The sequence below is a fragment of the Sciurus carolinensis genome, chromosome 14 (assembly GCF_902686445.1).
Source record: "Sciurus carolinensis chromosome 14, mSciCar1.2, whole genome shotgun sequence".
In the NCBI taxonomy this organism is placed as follows: Eukaryota; Metazoa; Chordata; class Mammalia; order Rodentia; family Sciuridae; genus Sciurus; species Sciurus carolinensis.
In genome coordinates, this window is record NC_062226.1 from 57278607 (window position 1) to 57301788 (window position 23182).

A 23182-nucleotide genomic window follows, 5' to 3' on the forward strand; every position below is an offset into this window, starting at 1 on the left:
ATTTGTACCCCATTTGTGTACAATGAATCAAAATGCAGTCTGTAAAATAAAAAATAAATAAAAAGAAAAAAATTTGATTTATTTAAATTTTCTATGTTCTCCTTAAGTTTGGGCAGGTTATATGTCTTTAGAAATTTGTTGATGTCTTCATGATTTTCTAGTTAATTGGAATATAGATTTTCAAAGTAGTTTCTGATTATCTTCTGAATTTCAGTGGTGTCCATGATGATATTTCCTTTTTCATCATGAATTTTAGTGAGTTGACTTTTTCTCTCTTTCTCTTTATTAGTTTGGTTAAGTATTTATAGATTGTATTTGTTTTTTTTTTCAAACAACCAACTTTTTGTTGCATCTATATATTGAGGGTTTTTATTTGTTTGTTTCAATTCCATTAATTTCAGCTCTGATTTTAATTATTTCCTGTCTTCTACTGACTTTTATTGTTGATTGGTTCTTCTTTTGCTAGGAGTTTGAGATGTAACATTAGGTCATTTATTCATTGACTTTTTATTCCTTTGATGAATGAGCTCAATGCAGTGAACTTTACTCTTAGTACTTCCTTCAGAGTGTCCCAGAGATTTTGATATAATATCTGGTTATTCTCATTTACCTGTATGTATTTTCAAAATTTCATCCCTGATTAATTCTGCTATCCATTCGTCATTCAATAGTATATTATTTAATCTCCAGGTGTTAGAGTAGCTTCTATTTTTCATTTTATTGTCGATTTCTAACTTAATTCCATTATGATCTGATAGGATGCAAGACATTATCTCTATTCTTCTGTATTTGCTAAGAGTTGCTTTATGGCCTAAGATTGGTCTATTTTAGAGAAGGATTCATGTACTGCTGAGAAGAAAGTCTATTCAGTAATCGATGGATGAAATGTTCTATAAATGTCTGTTGTTTAAATTATTGATTGTATATCTTAGTTTTATGCTTCTTTAGTTTTTGTTTGGAGGATCTCTCCAGTGATGAGAGGTGTGTTAGTCACCCAGTATTGTTGTGTTTGGTCTATTTGCTTCTTGAATTTAAGAAGGGTTTGTTTGATGTATATAGATGCTCCATTGTCTGGGGCACAAATACTTATGATTATTATGTCTGTTGATGTATACTTTCCTTAAGCAGTATAAAATGTCCTCCTTTATCTCTTTCGATTAATTTTGGCTCAAAGTCCACTTTATCTGATATGAAGATAGAAATCTCTGCTTCTTTATGAGGTTCATGTGAATGATACGTTTTCTCTCATCCTTTTACCATCAGTCTGTGGATGTCTTTGCTATGAAGTGAGTGTCTTGGATAGAACATATTGTTGAACCTTGTTTTTCAATTCAATCTCCCAGTCTATACCTTTTGATTGATGAGTTTAGGCCATGTGCATTCAATCTTATTATTGAGATATGAATTTTTCCCTGTCATTTGGATTCATTTCTGGTTTTTAATTTGAATTAGTTTCTCCGTTGATTCACTGTTCTTTTAGTGTAGTTTCTCCCTTTACTGGTTTTCACTTTTATTTTTCATTTCTTCTTCATGAAAAATCTTACTAAGTTATGTTTTGTAGAGCAGGCTTTCTAGTTGTGAATTCTATTAATTTTTGTTTATTATGGAAGGTTTTAATTTAATCACCAATTCTGAAGCTTAATTTGCTGAATATAAAATCTTAATTGGCATACATTTCTTTCAGAGTTTGGTGTACATTATTCCAAGACCTCCTGGCTTTGAGAGTCTGGGTTGAGAGATCAACTGAGATACAGATTAGTTTCCCTATAAATGTTACTATGGTTTTTCTCTGGCAGCCTTTAAAATTCTATGTTTATTCTATAAGTTATTTTCATAATAATGTGCCCTATGATAATTTTGTATATTTCAGGTCTGGTAAGCCTCCTGTATTTGATTTTTCATTTTATTTTTTAGGTTTGGAAAATTTTCTGATATTATTTTATGGGAAACATGTGCATTCCTTTGGTTTGTATTTCTGAGCCTTCATTTATCCCAAGAAATCTTAAATTTTGTCTTTTCAGGTTATCCCATATTTCTTGGAGGTTCTGTTCATGATCTCTTAACATCTTTTCTCCATGGGCAATGTTATTTTCAAGATTATATATTTTGTCTTCATCACCTGAAACTCTGTCTTCCAAGTGGTCTAGTCTGTTGCTAATGCTTTCAGTTGAATTAAATTTGGTTATTGATTCCTTTATTTTGAGGATTTCTGTTTTTTTTCCCCCAGAATCTCTATCTCTTTCTTGAAGCGATCTTTTACTTCCTGTACTTCCTTTCTGATTTCACTCCCTACATCATCCTTTACTTTGCATATCAGTTTAACTATGTATATTTAAAACTCCTTCTCTGACATTTCTTCCATTGTGGACTGTTATTGGTGTATCTTGGTTTGCTGAGGGTGATTTGTTCCCTTGTGTTTTCATGTTGTTGATGTGTCTACCCATCTAACAGTATGGCTCTGAGGCAGTAGAGGTCCCACCTTGTGAACTTATACTGTCCCTGACATCTTCCAGTACCTCACTTGCTGAGAAGCTGCCTATCTGCTTTCTTGGTTTCATGCCATGGATAGGTAGTGGCTCTTAACATTAACTCATTCAAGTATTTTGCAACATGTTTCATGGAATCTGAGGATATTTAGGTTACTCACACCTTTTTCTAACATAGAGATTTTTTGTTCTTTGAGGTGGAATTAGTTCTTAAGTCCTATAATCAATGCGACACTTTGTTGATTAAAACAAATGGAGCCACTTATGCATGTGTAACAGTTTCAGTTTTCATTATTTAAAGTCTAGTTCATAAAAGTGCAAAAGAATTGTGCATAGCAGGATTATTAATAGAGTAAAACTGTCAATACACTATTGTCATATCTCATATAATTAAGTACATAAAAATTCTTCTGTTTTTTTTTAATGTGCTCCAGTTATCTATGTAAGACAAGATAGTTCAAGATAAGGAAACAATATTTATAGCCTCTCCAACTCATATGTTGTTATAAGTGTGTTAGAAGAAGAAAGCAAATACGGAGTTGTCTGTTTCAAGGTGAGTGGAATTAAAACTGCAAACTGGCGTGGAAAATCTTCTAAGAAAGTCATGGACACCTGACTGTCAGTAGGGTTGGAATAGGGCATTGATGTTTTTTAATCCTTCAGTTTTATGTATTTTGAGAATTTCTAGGCACCTAGCACAAATCTTTGAAGGTTCCCTTCTCCTCAGGCTTATTAACTCTTGCAAGTGGGTGCCTGAGGGCCATCATCCAACCAGTCAGCCAGGATTTGCATTTCAAAGACATTCAAGTTTCAGCTGGAAGCAACTTCCCATACTCAGAATGATACAGTTTCTGAGGAGATTATTTATGATGTAATTTATTATAAATTCATATATGTTCTTCTCAAAATACTTTTTAAAGCACATATCTATTGAAAGATGTAAGTAATGTCACCAAAAGTAGAAAACATCATATATCAGTTGCTATTTTATTTTCTTTTGGGGAAAAGTTGAATGTAGAATTCAGAGAAGTAGGCTAAAATAGTCATTTAAACATTCTGGACATCTCATTTATAAATATTCTCTCATTTTCTACCTACTTTACCACCTTGGGCCTCTGCTTCTCTGTATCTTTCTTGAAGATAAAAGTCTGTTGCTGCAAATAAATAAATGCCAGAAGAAAATGGAAACTCAATGCTAAGAAGAAAGGTAGAGTACAAGCAGATTTTTATTCAGACAAATTCCTTTTAAAAGAAAAGAAAACATAAGTATGTCTGGTGCTTTACTGTAGCTGAGTTCCAGTTTGAGAATTTGTGATCGGTGTTTCAATTTAGATCATCATTCAAATAAACATAATAATATATACCAGGATACAGAATGGAATTTTCCTGCTGTCTTGGAATTTAGCTAAGCTTTCAATTCAGAATAATAGATGTGTTCTAGTCCATTTTCTGTTGCTATAACAAAATACCCCAAACTGTGTAATTTATAAAGGAAAGAGTTTTACCTTGGCTTATTGGTCTAGAGGCTGACTCCAAGAGCATGGTGCTGGCACCTGCTCAGCAACTAGTAAGGGTCTTTTTGCTGCAACATAATATGGCAAATAGCATCCTATGTTGAGACAGAGCTGGTATGCTGCTCTGGTCTCAACTCCTTTTTTCCTTTTTTCCTCCTCATATAAAGCTACTAATGCCATCATGAGGGCATTATCTAATATTAATGACCTTCCAAAGGCTCCCCCTCCAAACCCATTAACATATGACTCTGGGGTATAAGTTCCCAACCTATGAATTCTTGAAGAGAAACATTTAAACCATAGCAAGATGATAATTTTTCTATATTCTAGATACATGATTCTGGAACTTATTAACTAGAGGGTCCAGTAACTATAATCCATCTCTAGATATCAAAGAGGCAATTCCTTGAAAGGAATGCAGTCTTATGCAGGTCAAAGTCAGAGAAGATCTAAGAGAATCAACTGTAGAGATTGGAGGTGTGAGTAGAAAGTAGGCCCTGCCAGAGAGGTCAGAGTGAGCTTTAGATGCACACACGCAGCTCAATCTCTATGCAGCCTCTGGGATAAAACTTGGTGAGAAGATTCTCAAAGGACAATACAACATGTGTCTCCATAAATTTAGGAACATACTAAAAGTGAATGTTTTCTTTTGGCTGAGATAGACATGTGGTAAAAAAGAGGGCCATAGTAGAGTGAGCAGTGGACCCACATTTGGTGTGGCAAGGATGCTATTGGTATTTGGCCCATCTAGAAGATCTTGCCTACAGGTCCCTACTGGTAAGTAGCTGGAGATGTATTAAAGCTGAGAAATGATCTGAAGAATTCAGCAATAAGAGCATTTTCCCTGCCAGGGACTCTGTAAAACCCACCTGGGTGCTACATTACCATAGCATAATGTACTTAGTTGCCTTCTGTCCCTCATACCCTGTCCTTGGCTCTGATGAAAGCATGAATGTAGAAACAAACTCCACCTTAAATGAAATTGGATGGGTCTAGACATTTTAATATCTAAATGTGGTCAGAGATACAGGGATGCCACAAAGGGGTGGAGAAGGGAGTGCCTGCTGAGCTCCAAAGGCTGTGATGGAGGGAAACCAAATTGTCTCCCGTGAGTACCATAATCAGGGTCAACATGGCTATCTCTTTGAAACCCATGAGTATTATGGCAAAAATACACAGATTTGAAAATTGTGAATTGATATTTGACCTCAGCATTAAGCAATTAATGATTAGACCACAACATTTTCATTTTAGACTCTTTTGAACAGAAAAGAAAGCTGTTTATGTGAAGGTACACTTAGTCACAGGAGAAACAGACACTCATCTGAGAACACAGGAATCTGCCAATCTTTACTGTTTTCTGATTCTCTGAGATAAACATCTGTCTTACATTTCTGGCAACCTGGGCAGCTTGGCTTCTCTGTTTCCAGTTTGCTGCTTGTCCCAGTTGCTAATCCTCTAGTGGGATTCATGCATGAGCCCTCAGGGTGTGCCTTAGAGAATACATCACTTCTGCTCCATGAAACTTAGTGATTTATTTTCACAGCTTCATACACTGCACCTCTTTAAAAATTGAAAAGTTGGGCCAATCTCGTGGTGTAAGCTGATGGGAGCTGCAGTTCTGTGGCCAGGCTTGAAAAGGTAGCCATGGTAGAAAACAGACCTTGTTGTTTTATTGCAGTTGCAGACCTTAGTTTTAAAACAGAAACAAAACAACAACAAAAAAAACCCATCCTATTGGATTACTTACTTATCTTCTTTCTTGGTCATTGAAATTAAATATAAACTCCATAAGAATAAGATTCTATCACCTAGAAAGAAGGTACCTGCAAGTTCTTTGTTAATAAATAAAATCGATTCATTGTTAACAAATCATAGTCACAGATATCATTTCTCGAATACCTATTATGCACCAAGCCACTTGTAGGAACTCTATATGTGGGGTCTCACTTAAGTCACATGCTTGTTCAGTAGGGGTTATATTATGGTTATATTACATTCCTCTTTCAGTTCAGTAAAGTGAGCCCTCAGATTTTCCAGTAAGGGAGGGGAATAGTTGGATGAACCGTTTTTTTCCATGGTTCATACCATCTTTGTACCATGAACAAAGGCTTGTTTTCACAATGAAAATAAAAATGCAAAAAGTTTAGCAGTTATATGGAAATACAAATGGAAAATTCATGCAATGATATAGAGTTCGAGGTCATTCAGTACATGCTAAACTGCCTTTTAACAATAATAATAATAAAAGAACAAATTTTGATATTCTTATCCATGGTTTGGTTTCCTGTTTTGTGAAATAAATGTGTCAGTGACAGTGTACTCAAGATGAATCAAGTTTTCTGATTCTTGCTGACATAACAAAGGAGTATGTGTTTATCTTTTAAAGAGTTTATTAAAGATTGTATGTACATCAAACTGATGTACACTTGTGGTTTTTGTCCAAAATATTAGAATTTTTTTTTCTTTTTTGTGGTTCTGGGGATTCGAACTCAGGGCCTTGTGCTTGCAGGGCAAGCACTCTAGAAAATTTTAATTTTTAGGTTGTAGGATCACTGAATACTGATAGCCAGATTGAAGAAAGTTCCTTCTGTACAAAATCAAGCAGTTTAACAAATTCTTAACACCTTCACAAAGAACAGACACTGTCTAAGACTTCAAGAAATTTGAAGCACTTAGAAGATAAAGACAATATTTAAACATGTGAAACAAATAAGAAACAATATTCTCCTGTGTGCCTTAATCTGAGAGAAAATGTTCTGTCTTGGCTTCAGATGTAAAGGCTGTGTATATCAGTCCTATGGAAATGGCAGATTTCCCAGTAAAAAGAACATTCTGAGCACAAAACTGGAATCATCTTGAAAACTGAACAGTTGTTTTAAGACATGAAATATTACTTCCATGTAGCTCATTTAATCAATGTCTTTTCATAAAACAATAAGGTCTCTTTTTATATAAGTACTGAATAGAAAAATCCATGGTACATTTAGCCTTTATTTTATTCCAGAGTCATTACCTATGATATTTTAAGAGGCATACTTGGAAAAAATGACTGAAGCTGTCCGTATAGTCTCTTATTAAACAAAAAATAGAAAAAATGAGAAGACAATCTGGGTAACTTAAGTCTGAGCACAATTGGGAGACTTAGGTATGCAGAGAGGTTTCTAGTGAAGTGAGAGTTGTGTATGCAGCTTTGACATGAATGAAATAAATTTAACAGAAGTTTTTGGGACTCGAAAAATTCTACATGGTATCTTTAATTCCTTTCACTCTTTCAGATTCTTTTAAAAGTTTTTGAATGCATTCTTTGAGATGAGTTGATAATAAGTAAAAGTGTGTTTTTCTGTAGTATGGAAAATAAATATGTAGCTTCTTGGCAAAATGGAAAACAAAAAGATGCCACAGACGGTGAAGAATTGTGAGCTCTTTTATGTGACAATGCTACCAATAATCTATTTCACAGCCTTTCTTTTTCTGGCATCTAAACTTCAATCTAAACCTGAAATCATTCTCAGACTGTGTGGGTGGATGAGAATATCATGTATTGTTCAGAAGTCTTCCACTTAAGCCCAAACTTCCTGTGTGTAGAAACTGTTAATTGTGGAGTTTAAATGGGGTGAGCAAATAGCACTTTCTTTGTGTGCAGTCAGTGCTATGATAAGCAATGGAAACCATTTTCCCAATAGAATAAAACAGCATATATCTTAAATCCATTCCATAAACTTCAGTACATGCTGATTTACTTTGCCTCCTCATATTATCTAATACAGGCCTATATTAACCTTTAGCTCTATGACAAAACAAAATTTGTACAGTATGACAATGTCATTGGGAATGAATTTAACAAAGATAATGATGTCAAACTGATTTGTTTTCAAAGCATAATAGATTAGTCATTGGACAACAAAATCCTAGCCAGGCTAAATGGAATAATCTCAGGAGACTACAACTCTCTGTCTCTTTTCTCTGACCACATTTTTTCAGTCCTCTGTTTCCATGTCTCTTCTCTGCTCAAAAATCGCTGTTCCCACTGACTCCAGGATGGACTCCAGCCTACCACTTGAGACAGAAATTTCCAGAATTTTACTCCAGTCTACCTATTTTAGGGACAAGTCCTGAATCAGATTGAATTTTTCTATATTAGCTTCAATAAGATCTCGCATTCCACATATTATTTTTACAATAAGACCTTGACATTGCCTCCGTGGAGTTCATGTCCTTTCCCCTGGAAACTGAGTGGAACTTTATGACTAATTTGACCCTTAGAATGTGGTCTTCTGTGATATCTTTTGTGATGCTTGAAGTTAGCATAAAAATGCCATGCTCTTCCTTGCCTTTTAGGAATGTTCAGGCCACGATGTGAGGAAGTCCAACAAGCCCATTTGGAGGTACCACAAAGAGAGAGCATGTTTAGATATTCCAACTGTCAACCCTGCTCAGCCCAGGCCAGCAGACAGCATCTGTCACCAGACAAATGAACAAAGACACCTCACATCCTCTACCAGTGGAGTTACTTCTAGCTTTCAAGCCATCTCAACTGAGGAATCTGCCTTGCCCAGATCCCCGACCCACATAAGGTCAGTGTCGTAGGTAGTTGTTTTGTGCCTTTGGGTTTTTGGGTGGTTTGTGGTATAGCAACAGTAACCAGAGTAGTCCTTTTTATTAAGTAGCAGAACCATATTTTGAACTAGCTCAATTCAAGTAGAGGAAACTTGTGAGGATACAAGTGCATCTCAAACCAAGGAACTGAAAATGAAAACTGAAACTGCACCAGAAACAAAGGAAAGCATTAATTCCTCTTGTCTGTGGTGCATCAGTCTCTGAGATCTCGTGGTCTTGGGTCTGTGCTTCTCTGTAAATCTGATTTATTTTTCTCTCTTAGGAGGTAACTTCCTCTGCTCTTCAGTGTACATGGTGTTTTATATCACCTCAATTTTGGCTACAAGCAGAGACTGAAATAGTGTTGACTGGCTCAATTTTGTATTTCTGGGAGAGAGTTATTTTCTCAAGGTCTTTCCAATTAATTTTGGCCCATAGGCCAAATGTTGTCTTACAAACCTGCAGGAATTCTTCTTGATGAAGAGGAAAGTTCAAAGAGGGATAGTCTTAATCAACATCCGTTGGGATGTTCAGACCAGAATTATAAGTATGATCATAGCCAGGGTTATAGAGCCAATATTTAGGAGGTAAAGGCCCAAGGTGGAGGAAAAACAGAAAAAGGTACAGAATTATAAGTATGATCATAGCCAGGGTTATAGAGCCAATATTTAGGAGGTAAAGGCCCAAGGTGGAGGAAAAACAGAAAAAGGAGTATGAAATAAATAAAGATGTGAAGAAATGATGTGACAAATTACTATACTCCCACCAATTCACAATAAATGTATATTGGTTTAGGCAGTTAAATTTGTAGTCATTTATTACAATAGCAATGGAAAATTAATCCATCTGCACAGGTGTCAAATATGTGGAAACTTGTCTCACATATTCTGTTCTAATATCGCACCATCTTTCCACGTGAACCATCGGCAACAGGGAGGTCTCTCGGCCCCATGCTCACCAGATAGAACATCTGCGGTTACATCCTTATTTTTATTCTTTGCCTACAGGCTTTTATAAGTCCACAGTGACTTCCTTGTCTCAGGTCTTTCCACCAGAAGTCTGTTATGCTATTGGGTCATATACAATTTCTAAAACCTATACCAAATTTTTACAGTATAGTTGGTAATGAAAGAGACCAAAAGAGAGGAAGAAATAGGAAAACAGTGTACAAATCAGGGTTGGAATCTGAGGATCATCCAGAAAGCCAGGTAAATTTGTTTTACAAATGTTTGTTTTTGTGATTATAAATTTATCAGGTAGCAATAAATCCAGTGGCACCATTCTAGTTCATCTCCATTTTATTTTTATATTTTTTGTTTCCTTTTCTTCTTGTTATATCTTCTCTTCTGCCTTTTCTTCCTCTAGCTGACCATTATAACTATGATATGAACCATCATGAGCCTGCATGGCAAGTCACTAATGGGAAATTCTGTCCAACAAAACTACCAGGTTTCTGGGTTTCTCCCTTTACAGATCTTTCCTTAATATACATTTGAATAAATACATGGTAAATTGATAAGATTAAAATAGTTCAGTTGTGTTTTAGCCAATTCACTGCTGTGACTAACGGATCTGACCAGAACATGGAGTGCTCATGGTTTCAGAGGTCTTAGTCTGTAGAAGACTGGCTCCATTCCTCAGGGCTCAAGGTGAGGCAGAACATCATGGAGGAAGAGTGAGACAAAGGGAAGCAGCTCACATCATAATCAGAAGCTAAAAGAGAGTTTATACTTTCCACATACAAAATATATACCCCATAGCCATGCCCCCAAGTCCCACCTCCCCCACTACACCCTACCACTTCAGTTACCACTCAGTTACCACTCAGTTAATCCCTATCAGGGGATTAATTCACTGATTGGGTTGAGACTCTTATAACTTAATCATTTCTCCCCTGAACCTTCTTTCATTGTCTCACACATGAACTTTTGGGGGACACCTCACATGCATAACAAGTTGATACCAACTATAACTGAAATCTTAACAGACTCAGCTGCATTCTTTCAAATTATGCTTGCCTGGTATCTTGTGCAAAGTCACTGGAGTAAAGTACTGGCTTACAAAGTATAACAAAAAGAACAGCACATGTACCCGTGACTTCTGTTAATCTCAGCTGTTGGGCCCATTATTATTGTAGTCTAGAGAGATTTACATTCAGATATTCTTTGAGCTTTCTAAAGAAATGTCTTATGTATTTCACCATTAAAATTTTTCTTTCTAAGGGTGCTCCTACATTTCCAAATATTGTCCAACACCAAACAAGTACAATTCTGGAGTTATAAAGGAACCATTTTAAATCTGTTACCAGGCATTGTAAATATTTAGCTCATGTTCTTTGACAAGTTTTAACTCTATATTTCTTTAAATTTTATACTAGTCTAAGGGGAACTGGTACATGTCTAAGGTACAACTTTATAGATGACATTAAAGTTAAAGTGTTCCTGCTGTGGAGAGCAACTTCAACGATGTATTCAGTTGGCACTGTATCTGGAAGAAGCAGAGCAAGTAGGATGAAAGTATTTTTAAAAAATTCAAATCGGCCAGATCACATTGGCAACAGAGGTAAAAACATGACTCTTGTGCAGTCTGATAAGAAACGTTTCTTCAACTTGTCACATAAAACATTCTGTTATGCTTCAGGCTGTTGAAAATAATTTCATGCACAGGGGCCTAGTCACCTGAGGCAATTCTGTTGTTCAGAAACAGCCTTAGGACAAACACATAGTTCTGAGGTGGAAAATTTGGTGTATCATGTACTCATTACCCAGACTGAACATGAGCAATGCCGTATACTGAGAACTGTAGCAATGGGATTAACCTACTTGCACATTTTAATGACTACTCCTTCTACCCCAATGATCAAATAGTATTTGTCATTGAGAAAATTTCAAACATTCTTTATAAAGCAGATTCTTTTGGATTAGGTAGAGGGAAGCAAAAGGAGGAGAAGGGTATGGGGGTAGGAAGGATAGTAGAATGAATCTTACATTATTACCCTGTGTACATATATGATGACATGACCAGTGTGATTCTACATCATCTACAAAAAGAAGAATGAGAAGTTATACTCCATTTTTGTATGATGTGTCAAAATGCATTTTATTGTCATGTATAACTAATTAGAACAAATAAAAAAAGAAAAAGAAACAGATGCTTTTCTAAAAATTGATCTGTTCTTCATTTGTCCTGCAAGATTTTCAAAGGTTAAGTATTTCACTTTATCAATGAATTAGGGGAGAGTCTAACAAAAGATTTAAGGACTTTGAATGCTTTTATTTGGAAAAGGGAGAATGCTCAGATCACCTAGATATTGGACTAAAGATTTTTGGATACTTCTGAATATTAAAGAAGGTGGAAATCAACACAGAGGTGGCCAGAGGAAGAAGCAAAAACTATTTTGTGAGACCTCAGAGATTTTTTTTTTGTGGGGGCAGTGGGGAAGAAGATTAATAATTAAGGTTTTGGACTTTTTTCCCCTGATGTAGATTAGTTAAAATGAGTGACCAGAGCATAATTAAAATCTAGCTAATTATAACAATGACAACAGAGAGAAGTTCTGGAACTGCTACATTTCCCCAAAGAATTTCCCCAATTCTTTCTTCTGTGTTTGTACTGATTTCAGAATCTACTCACATATCTACAGAAAATTTAAGGTTGATAGGAGAAATGGTGACTTAGGTGTTTGTCATCTCATCTATACACTCTATTTTCCCAGAACAGTCACAGAATATTTATCAGACCTCAATAAATGTGTGACTCTATAGAAATATACTTCTGAGATATTATAGACCATCAATAAAATGGTCAAAACGCAATGCCAAAAATCACTTTGAATTTCAGTATATCATTAAATCTGTACATTTTCCCCACAATGACTACATGGTAGCTAATTAAGAAGTGGATGCACACATTTACAAATTGTGGTGGCGTATGATCTTTTAAGTAGCCCAGTTATATTTAGTCACTGTTGCGACCAGGATTTCACAAGTACCAGACTTTATGAAGTGTTATGGTTTTTAGATATGGACTCATACCTGCAATACTCTTGTGTTAAAGAATGGCCCCCAGGGTAGCAAGTTTCAGAGGTGGGGTTTCTGGGCAATGACTGGATGAGGGTTCTGATCTCATCAGTGAATTATTGATAGCTGAATGGATTACTACCAGGTGGGACCTAGTTGGAGAAAGTAGGTCAAAGGGGGATGTGCAATGGAAGGGTTTATCTTCTCCATGTCCCTGTCTTCTCTTTATCTCAGCTTCCCTGCTGCCATAAGCTTAGAAGCTTTCAACCACCACTACCTTCAACTATGTTATTCTACCTGGGAGTTAGCTCACCATGGACTGAATCCTTTGAACCCACAGTCAAAATACATCTTTCCTCTTTTAAGTTGTTCTTGTCTGGTAATTTTGGTCACAGTGACAAAAAACTGACTAATACACGCTGCTCACAATTTTAATCATTAGTCAGCCTTGGTCTTGAGCTATAACATGTGACAACCAGTAGAAATATGGTGTGATTAATTAGTCTGTCATCAAGGGAAATGTTAGATAAGTTTTGGACTTTTCTTTACATGTGGGGACATGGTTTTATAGAGTTATTAAAGGTTGTACCTTTTTCCTCTCCTTTCATTAGACATATATTACATGCAAAAATGCCCACTTGCCAGATTTATGCAATGTTATTTTAAGTTTTATAACTCATTCTTTGTTAACTTTAGGTCTACCAAAGAGAAAAAAAGAATAAAGGGACATCTTGAGATAAAGCAGATGTTGTGTTATGGTTTAGATGTGAGGTATCCTCCAAAAGCTCATGTGAGAAACAATACAAGAAGGTTTAAAGGAGAAATGATTGGGATATAAGAACCTTAACCCAATCAGTGAATTAATCCCCTGATGGAATTAATCGAGTGGTAACTTAAGGCTGGTAGGGTGTGGCTGGAGGAGGTGGATCACTGGGGAGTGCCTTTGGAGAATATATTTTGTATCTGGTAAGTGCAGTCTCTGTCTCTGTCTCTCTGTCTCTCTCTTTCTCTTTCTCTCTCCTTTCTGATAATCACGTGAGCTACTTCCCTCTGTCACACTCTTCCACCATCACGTTCTGCCTTCGAGCCGAACCCCAACAAATGGAGCCAGTTGTCCATGGACTAAAACCTCTGAAACTGAGACCCCAAATAAACTTTTCCTCCCTAAAATTCTTCTTGTTGGGTCTTTAATCACAGTTGTGAAAAGCTTACCAAAACATATCACAATATTTTGACAATCACCAAAAGTAGCTTGTATGACTTGAATTAAATATCCAACTTATATAAATCACACTGGTTCTAAATATTTTTCACCATGATATAAAAACTGTATTTCCTATTTATTCATAATTTTAAAACTTTATGAATGTTTATTTTACTTACTTTGCAATAACATTCATTTCAATAGGGTTTGTTTCATATTCTCATGAATATTTGAGCCGAAAGGGACCTCTTTAAAAACCTTAGTATTTTATTTTATTTTATTGTAAAGTCAATGAGAAAAAGATGATAATTCAAAGAGAAAAAAATTGAGCATAGAGGCAAAAATTGGAAGAACTGGAAATTAACTCTGGAATGTGGAAAAGCATCTATAAGCACTAATCTGCATTTCACAGCAAGGGATGTCTATATTTCATCCACTACCACCAAAATTGAGCTCCCAAGAAAGGACATACATAATGAATTCTGCCACCTAAGCATTGATTGGCAGTCTTATTCTACCACGTCACATCCATGGACAACAGTTCTGCTTGAGCCACCTCCAACAGGAGCCCAGCCAGCTAATGTTAAGTAGGCTTGTACTTAAGAGTCTGAGGCATCTTCCTCACTGGAGAACCAAGACAAGAATGCTCAGAGCTCTTATCTCTCCATCCTGAGCCCTTCTGTATACAGCATCCAACATAAGAATAAGGGTGATCTTATGTACCTACTTGAAAATTTTTTTCATAATTAAAAGCAAAACCAACAAGCTGCTCTTCAGGGTCAGCTTATTGGTTCATTTTCAGAGATTTTTACAGGAATTGAAAGCATAGACTTAAGATTAAAAAAAAAAAAATTTTTGCTGGAACCTTCAAGGAAACTTGCATGCACACCCGTGTGTACACACACACATACCCAACTAGTCTGGGTAGAATTTGTTTTGACTCAGGATAATATAAAAGAACAAAGTCAAGGAAGTTTGTTTCCAAACTTTGTTTATTATTTCTTTTTGAGAACTGACCAGCCTTCAGTGTTTTTTTTTGCTAACATTTACTCTATTTCTATAGTTTTTCTCAGCAATTCACATCCTGTAGTGATAATTTTTCTTTACTATTCCTTTTAGGGAAAAGTAGTGTAAGATAAATTCCACCTGCTTCCTTGATTTGAGTAGACTTTGTAGAGTCAGGATGCACCTGGTCCACCTCTAATGATGGCAAATTGTGACCAAGAAATTTCAGGTGCACCTGGGAAGTCAACAAATTCTAGACTTGCGTACAGTTTCAACGCCTGTTGCTGAAGATTGCTGTGGTTCTTAACCCTGGTTGCACACAGTTCAATATTGAAGGTTTTACATTTTTCCTCTTCTTTTATTAGATGTATATTACAAGCAACAATATTCACTTACCAGATTTTATACAACATATAGAGTTGTATACTGACCACCATAATCAGGATACGGAGTTTTCTTTACTTCAGAAGTTTCATTCATGTGCCCTTCTAGTCAATCCACTCTCTTGTCCCCACTCACTTGAAACCACTTTGTTTTCTGTTTTCATACTTTTGATAGTTTTTTTTAGAATATCACATAATGGAATCATACAGTGTATGTCTTTTTTGTTTGGCTTTTTTCTCAGTTCCGTGCTTTTGAGAATAATCTATTTTGTTGCATACCATTGTTGAATAGTATTCTATTTATGGATCAGTCACAATTTGTTTAATCTACTTACCAGTTGAAGGACATTTGGGACTTTGGGGCATTTGTGACTAAAGCTGTTAAAACCAATTATGCATCAACCTGTGAACATGTTTTAAATTCTCTTGAATAAAAATCTAAGAGTGGAATTGCTAGGTCATATAGTAAATTTAAGTATGCCTTTATAAAAACACCACCAAATGGAGGTATGTTGCTCAGTGGCGAAGCACTGGTCCAGCACGTGCAAAGACCATAGGTTTAATCCCCAGGACTTCTATAACCAAGAAAACACCAAACTGTTTTTTTTTTTTTTTTTTTTTACAAAATGTTTCTTTCAAGTTGTCTTTTCTACCATATTATCCATTTTTTTTATTATTGTATACAAATGGGATACATGTTGTTTCTCTATTTGTACATAGAGTCAAGGCATACCATTTGTGTAATCATACGTTTACATAGGGCAATGATGTTTGATTATTTTTTTTTCCTCCCCCCCCACTCCTCCCACCCCTCTTTCCCCTCTATACAGTCCTTCTTTCCTTCATTCTTACCACTCTCCTTATCCCTAACCCTAAACCTAACCCTAAACCTAATGCTAACCCCTCCCACCCCCCATTATATGTCCTCATCCGCTTATCAGCGAGATCATTCGTCCTTTAGTTTTTTTGAGATTGGCTTATCTCACTTAGCATGATATTCTCAAATTTCATCCATTTGCCTGTAAATACCATAATTTTATCATTCTTCATTGCGGAGTAATATTCCATTGTATATATATGCCACAGTTTCTTTATCCATTCATCAACTGAAGGGCATCTAGGTTGGTTCCACAATCTGGCTATGGTGAATTGAGCAGCAATGAACATTGATGTGGCTGTATCTCTGTAGTATGCTGATTTTAAGTCCTTTGGGTATAGGCCAAGGAGTGGGATAGCTGGGTCAAATGGTGTTTCCATTCCAAGCTTTCTGAGGAATCTCCACACTGCTTTCCAGAGTGGCTGCACTAATTTGCAACCCCACCAGCAATGTATGAGTGTTCCTTTTTCACCACATCCTCGCCAACACCTATTGTTGCTTGTGTTCTTGATAATCGTCATTCTAATTGGGGTGAGATGAAATCTTAGGGTAGTTTTGATTTGCATTTCCCTTATTACTAGGGATGTTGAACATTTTTTCATATATCTGTTGATTACTTGTACATCTTCTTCTGTGAAGTGTCCGTTCATTTCCTTAGCCCATTTGTTGATTAGATGATTTGTATTTTTCGTGTAGAGTTTTTTGAGTTCTTTATAGATTCTGGAAATTAGCGCTCTATCTGAATTATGGTTGGCAAAGATATTCTCCCACTCTGTAGGCTCTCTCTTCACATTGCTGATAGTTTCCTTTGCTGAGAGAAAGCTTTTTAGTTTGAATCTATCCCAGTTGTTGATTCTTGCTTTTATTTCTTGTGCTATGGGAGTCCTGTTAAGGAAGTCTGATCCTAAGCCAACAAGTTGAAGATTTGGACCTACTTTTTCTTCTATAAGATGCAGGGTCTCTGGTCTGATTCCGAGGTCCTTGATCCATTTTGAGTTGAGTTTTGTGTAGGGTGAGAGATAGGGGTTTAATTTCATTCTATTGCATATGGTTTTCCAGTTTTCCCAGCACCATTTGTTGAAGAGGCTCTCTTTTCTCCATTGCATATTTTTGGAACCTTTGTCTAGTATGAGAAAATTGTATTTATTTGGTTTTGTGACCATGTCCTCTATTCTGTACCATTGATCTACCTGTCTATTTTGGTACCAAAACCATGCCATTTTTGTTACTATTGCTTTGTAGTAGAGTTGAAGATCTGGTATTGCAATACCCCCTGCTTCGCTCTTGCTACTGAGGATTGCTTTAGCTATTCTAGGTTTTTTATTCTTCCAGATGAATTTCATAATTGCTTGCTCTATTTCTGCAAGGTACATCATTGGGATTTTAATTGGAATTGCATTGAATCTGTATAGCACTTTAGGTAGTATAGTCATTTTGACAATATTAATTCTGCCTATTCAGGAACATGGGAGATCTTTCCATCTTCTAAGGTGTTCTTGAATTTCCTTCTTTAGTGTTCTGTAGTTCTCATTGTAGAGGTCTTTCACCTCTTTTGTGAGATTGATTCCCAAGTATTTTATTTTTTTCAATGCTATTGTGAATGGGGTAGTTTTCCTAATTTCTCTTTCTGAAGATTCATCACTTATGTATAAAAATGCATTGGATTTATGAGCATTGATCTTGTAACCTGTTACTTTACTGAATTCACTTATGAGTTCTAAAAGTTTTCTGGTGGAATTTCCAGGTTCCTCTAAATATATAATCATGTCATCAGAGAACAAGGATAGTTTGAGTTCTTCTTTTCCTATTCGTATCCCTTTAATTTCTTTGGTTTGTCTAATTGCTCTGGCTAGAGTCTCAAGGACGATGTTGAATAGAAGTGGTGAAAGAGGGCATCCCTGCCTTGTTCCAGTTTTTAGGGGGAACGTTTTCAGTTTTTCACCATTTAGAATGATATTAGCCATGGACTTAGCGTAGATGGCCTTTATAATGTTAAGAAATGTTCCCACTACCCCAATTTTTTCTAGTGTTTTGAGCATGAAGGGGTGCTGTATTTTATCGAATGCTTTTTCTGCATCTATTGAAAAAATCATGTGATTCTTAACTTTAAGTCTGTTGAAATGGTGAATGACATTTATTGATTTCTGGATGTTGAACCAACCTTGCATCCCTGGGATAAAACCCACTTGATCATGGTGCACTATCTTTTTAATATATATTTGTATGCGATTTGCTAAAATTTTGTTGAGAATTTTTGCGTCGATGTTCATTAAGGATATTGGTCTGAAATTTTCTTTCCTCGATGTGTCTCTGTCTGGTTTAGGTATCAGGGTGATATTGGCTTCATAGAATGAGTTTGGGAGGGTTCCCTCCTCTTCTATTTCATGGAATAGTTTGAGGAGTATTGGAATGAGCTCTTCTTTAAAGGTTTTGTAGAACTCGGCTGAGAACCCATCTGGTCCTGGACTTTTCTTTGTTGGTAGGCTTTTGATGACCTCTTCTATTTCATTGCTTGAAATTGGTTTATTTAAGTTGTGTATGTCCTCCTCGTTCAGTTTAGGTAATTCATATGTCTCTAGAAATTTGTTGATGTCTTCGAGGTTTTCTGTTTTGTTGGAGTATAGATTTCCGAAATAGCTTTTAATTATGTTTTGTATTTCACTCGTGTCTGTTGTGATGTTTCCTTGTTCATTCCGAATTTTAGTAATTTGAGTTTTCTCCCTCTTTCTCTTTGTTAGTGTGGCTAAGGGTTTATCAATTTTATTTATTTTTTCAAAGAACCAACTATTTATTTTTCCAATTGTTTCTTTTGTTTCGATTTCATTGATTTCGGCTCTGATTTTAACTATTTCCTGTCTTCTACTACTTTTGGTATTGGTCTGCTCTTCTTTTTCTAGGGCTTTGAGCTGTAGTGTTAAGTCGTTTATTTGTTGATTTCTACTTCTTTTTTTGAATGCACCCCATGAAATAAATCTTCCTCTAAGTACTGCTTTCATAGTGTCCCAGAGATTTTGATATGATGTGTCTTTGTTCTCGTTTATTTCTAAGAATTTTTTTATTTCCCTCCTGATGTCTTCTGTTATCCATTCATCATATAATAGTGTATTATTTAATCTCCAGGTATTGGAGAAGTTTCTGTTTTTTATTCTGTCATTTATTTCTAATTTCAATCCATTATGATCTGATAGAGTACAAGGTAGTATCTCTATCTTCTTGTATTTGCTAACAGTAGTTTTGTGGCATAAAATATGGTCTATTTTAGAGAAGGATCCATGTGCTGCTGAGAAGAAAATGTATTCGTTCTTTGTTGGATGGTATATTCTATATATGTCCGTTAAGTCTAAATTGCTGATTGTGTTGTTGAGATCTATAGTTTCTTTATTCAGTTTTTGTTTGGAAGATCTATCCAGTGGTGAGAGAGGTGTGTTAAAATCGCCTAGTATTATTGTGTTGTGGTCTATTTGTTTTCTGGAATTGAGAAGGACTTGTTTGACGTACGTGGATGAGCCAATGTTCGGGGCATAGATATTTATGATTGTTATGTCTTGCTGATTTATGCTTCCCTTAAGCAGCATGTAATGTCCTTCTTTATCCCTTCTGACTAGTTTTGGTTTGAAGTCCACATTATCTGAAATGAGGATGGATACTCCAGCTTTTTTGCTGTGTCCATGTGCAAGATATGTTTTTCCCCATCCTTTCACCTTTAGTCTATGGGTGTCTCTTTCTATGAGATGAGTCTCTTGCAGGCAGCATATTGTTGGATTTTTCTTTTTAATCCAATCTGCCAGTCTATGTCTTTTGATTGACGAGTTCAGGCCATTAACATTCAGGGTTATTATTGTGATATGATTTGTATTCCCAGTCAGTTGACTCATATTTGTTTTTGACATGATTTGGTTTCTCCTTTATTTGGCTATTCCTTTAGGCTAGCGCCTCCTGTTGCTGATTTGCATCGTTGTCTTTCATCTCTTCCTCATGGAATATTTTGCTGAGAATGTTCTGTAATGCCAGCTTTCTTTTTGTAAATTCCTTTAGCTTTTGTTTATCATGGAAGGATCTTATTTCATCGTCAAATTTGAAGGTAAGTTTTGCTGGGTATAAGATTCTTGGTTGGCATCCGTGTTCTTTCAGGGCTTGGTATATGTTGTTCCAGGCCCTTCTAGCTTTTAGGGTCTGGATTGAAAAATCTGCTGATATTCTTATTGGTTTCCCTCTGAATGTAATTTGACTCTTTTCTCTTGCGGCCTTTAAAATTCTGTCTTTATTTTGTATGTTAGGTATTTTCATAATAATGTGCCTTGGTGTGGGTCTGTTGTAATTTTGTATTGGAGTCCTATAAGCCTCTTGTACTTGGTTTTCCATTTCATTCTTCAGATTTGGGAAATTTTCTGATATTATTTCATTGAATAGATTGTTCATTCCTTTGGTTTGTTTCTCTAAGCCTTCCTCAATCCCAATAATTCTTAAATTTGGCCTTTTCATGATATCCCATAATTCTTGTAGATTCTGTTCATGATTTCTTACCATCTTCTCTGTTTGGCCAACTTTGTTTTCAAGATTAAATAATTTGTCTTCAATGTCTGAGGTTCTGTCTTCCAGGTTCTATCCTATTGGTTATGCTTTCTATGGAGTTTTTAACTTGGTTTATTGTTTCCTTCATTTCAAGTATTTCAGTTTGCTTTTTTTTCAGTATCTCTAACTCTTTATTGAAATGATCTCTTGCTTCCCGTATTTGGTCTTTTAACTGTTGATTGGTGTGATCATTTAATGCCTGCATTTGCTCTTTCATCTCCTCCTTCAATGCCTGCATTTGCTCTTTCATCTCCTCATTTGCTTCCCTGATCGTTTTAATTATGTACATTCTGAACTCCCTTTCTGACATTTCTTCTGTTGTGCTGTCATTGGGTTTTATTGATGTAGTATCTAGGTTTGTTTGGGACATTTTCTTCCCTTGTTTTCTCATATTGGTCAGCTGTCAGTGGGACCCTGAGATATTGCAGATTTCCTCTATTGGTTTATATTGTCCCTGTAGATTTCCAGTGTATCACCTCCCAGCCTTCAGTAGCCTGATGTCTTGGAGGAATTTGATAATGCAGTGCATCCGAAGAAAGCTGCCCCTAGCCCCCTACTGGTTCCAGGGTTTGGAGCTGGCTCTGTGCGGAAAGGCTCTCACTGGGGGCCTGCACCGTGTAGCTGGCCGTGTGGGAGGAGCCCACTGCTGGAGTGTGGAAAGCTACCTGGGGAAGACTCTAGCTGCCCTGCCCTGCTCTGATAAGCCTCCCCTATCTGTGCCTGCCACCCAGGCTTAGCTTTACCCAGTGGGCAGACTCACCTGTGGCTCTATTTCAGTCCGAGTCTCTCAATGCCTCCCCTTCTTAACTCCTGGGTTCTGGAGCGACTGGGGGAGCAGTCACCCTCTAGGCCGCCATCTTGAACGCCCAGTGGAAAGAGCCTGGGACCGGAGTGGGCAGAGCCGCCTGAAGAGGTCTCTGCCTGCCCTGCCCTGATCCCAGAGGCTGCTTGCGGATCGAAGCTCTCCGTTGGTTCGGGGACTTGTGGCTGGTTCTATGTAGAAAGCCTCTCACTGGGCGGTCTGTTCCGAGAAGCTAGCCTTGAAAGGCACCTCCCACCGCAAGGGTCCAGGCTACTTGGGGAAGTCTCTGGCTGCCCTATCCTGGTCCCTGAAGCTGCTTGCATGCCGGAGTACGCTGCGCTGTGCTGGCTCCGGGACTTGGAGCTTGTTCTGGTCAGAAAGGCTCTCACTAGGGGGCCCGCTCCGAGAACCTGGAGAAGCTGGCTGTGTGGGCGGGGCCCACCGCCGGAGTGCCCCAAACTGTTTTTATCAACGTGGCTACACTATTGGCATTCTCCTTAATACAGAATAAAAGTCCTACTTTCCAAATTTTGGTATGATCAGACTTTTTATGTTGACATTTCTAGGTATTATATAATAGTATCTCATAGTGATTTTTAAAATGACAGTTTTCCCAATGATTAAAGATGATGAGAATCCTATATATGCTCTTTGGGAATCATTCTTATATCTTATTGGGTTACTTTTCTTCCTGCTGAATTTTAAACTTGTTTTCTTGTGGAGGTTTTTATAGTTTTAACTTTTCCAGTTTGCATTCATTTTGGTACATAATGAATTGAGGTCCATTCTTTTGCAAATCAACATTTTCTAGTGTTGGCCTGTCATTATCTTGAACTAGTGTGGAGCTTGAGTCCCAGTGTGCATTTCTGTGTTTTGCTCCACCACCAGCTTTCAGCAGGCCCTGCACACCTGCAACATGAAGAGTTCCTTCTCCATGCTCTTGCCCCACTTTAGTGAACAACTCTGTTCCTTGTTATTTGTTGCGAGGCTTATGATGGTGGTTTCTCCCATGAGAGGAGTGGCCTCTCCATCCTCCTCTTGGGCAGGTTTCTTATACTTGAACCATTGGAGTAGGGTTTTCTCAGCATTCCTGCCTGTTTCCCATTGCTCTGGGAGAGTTGAGCAAGTTACCTACTTATCCTCCTAGTAATAATGAAACTCTGTCTTGTGTAGGTTGGGGATCTTGGGTATAAGCAAGTTTCTTGCCTTCCCTGTGTGGCAGTTGAGTTCTGACCAGGGTGGGATTCTATATGCCAGTGGGACTGTTTGCCACTTCTCCACCTGCAGTAGATGTATGTCTGGAATGGGAGATGGAAAGGAGTCCTGCCCCTCCCCAGAGGAAGCCAGTTTTTGCCTCAGGGAAAACCAAGGCCAGCTATGGGACATAGATATGGTTCTTACCTTCTTTCCAGTAGCAGATTGTTTATTGTTTTGTATTTGAGAGGTTCAGGACATGGGAGGTTTTGCAATGTCCCTAGTGGCATCCTATCATTCATATAGCTTTTAGGGAATGGGTGGGCTTCTGCAGACACTACTGCTCCACTGTCACTCTTTTGCAGTTTCTGCATGATCATGCCACTGAATGATACACATACAGGTCTTGTGCCTGGCTACCAATCTTTCCTATGAGTACCTCGTAGAAGCTCTTGGAAAAAACTTCACACATGGATATAGATTCCACTGTATCTGAGGCTCCCAAAGACTCTGAACTGTCAATCTAA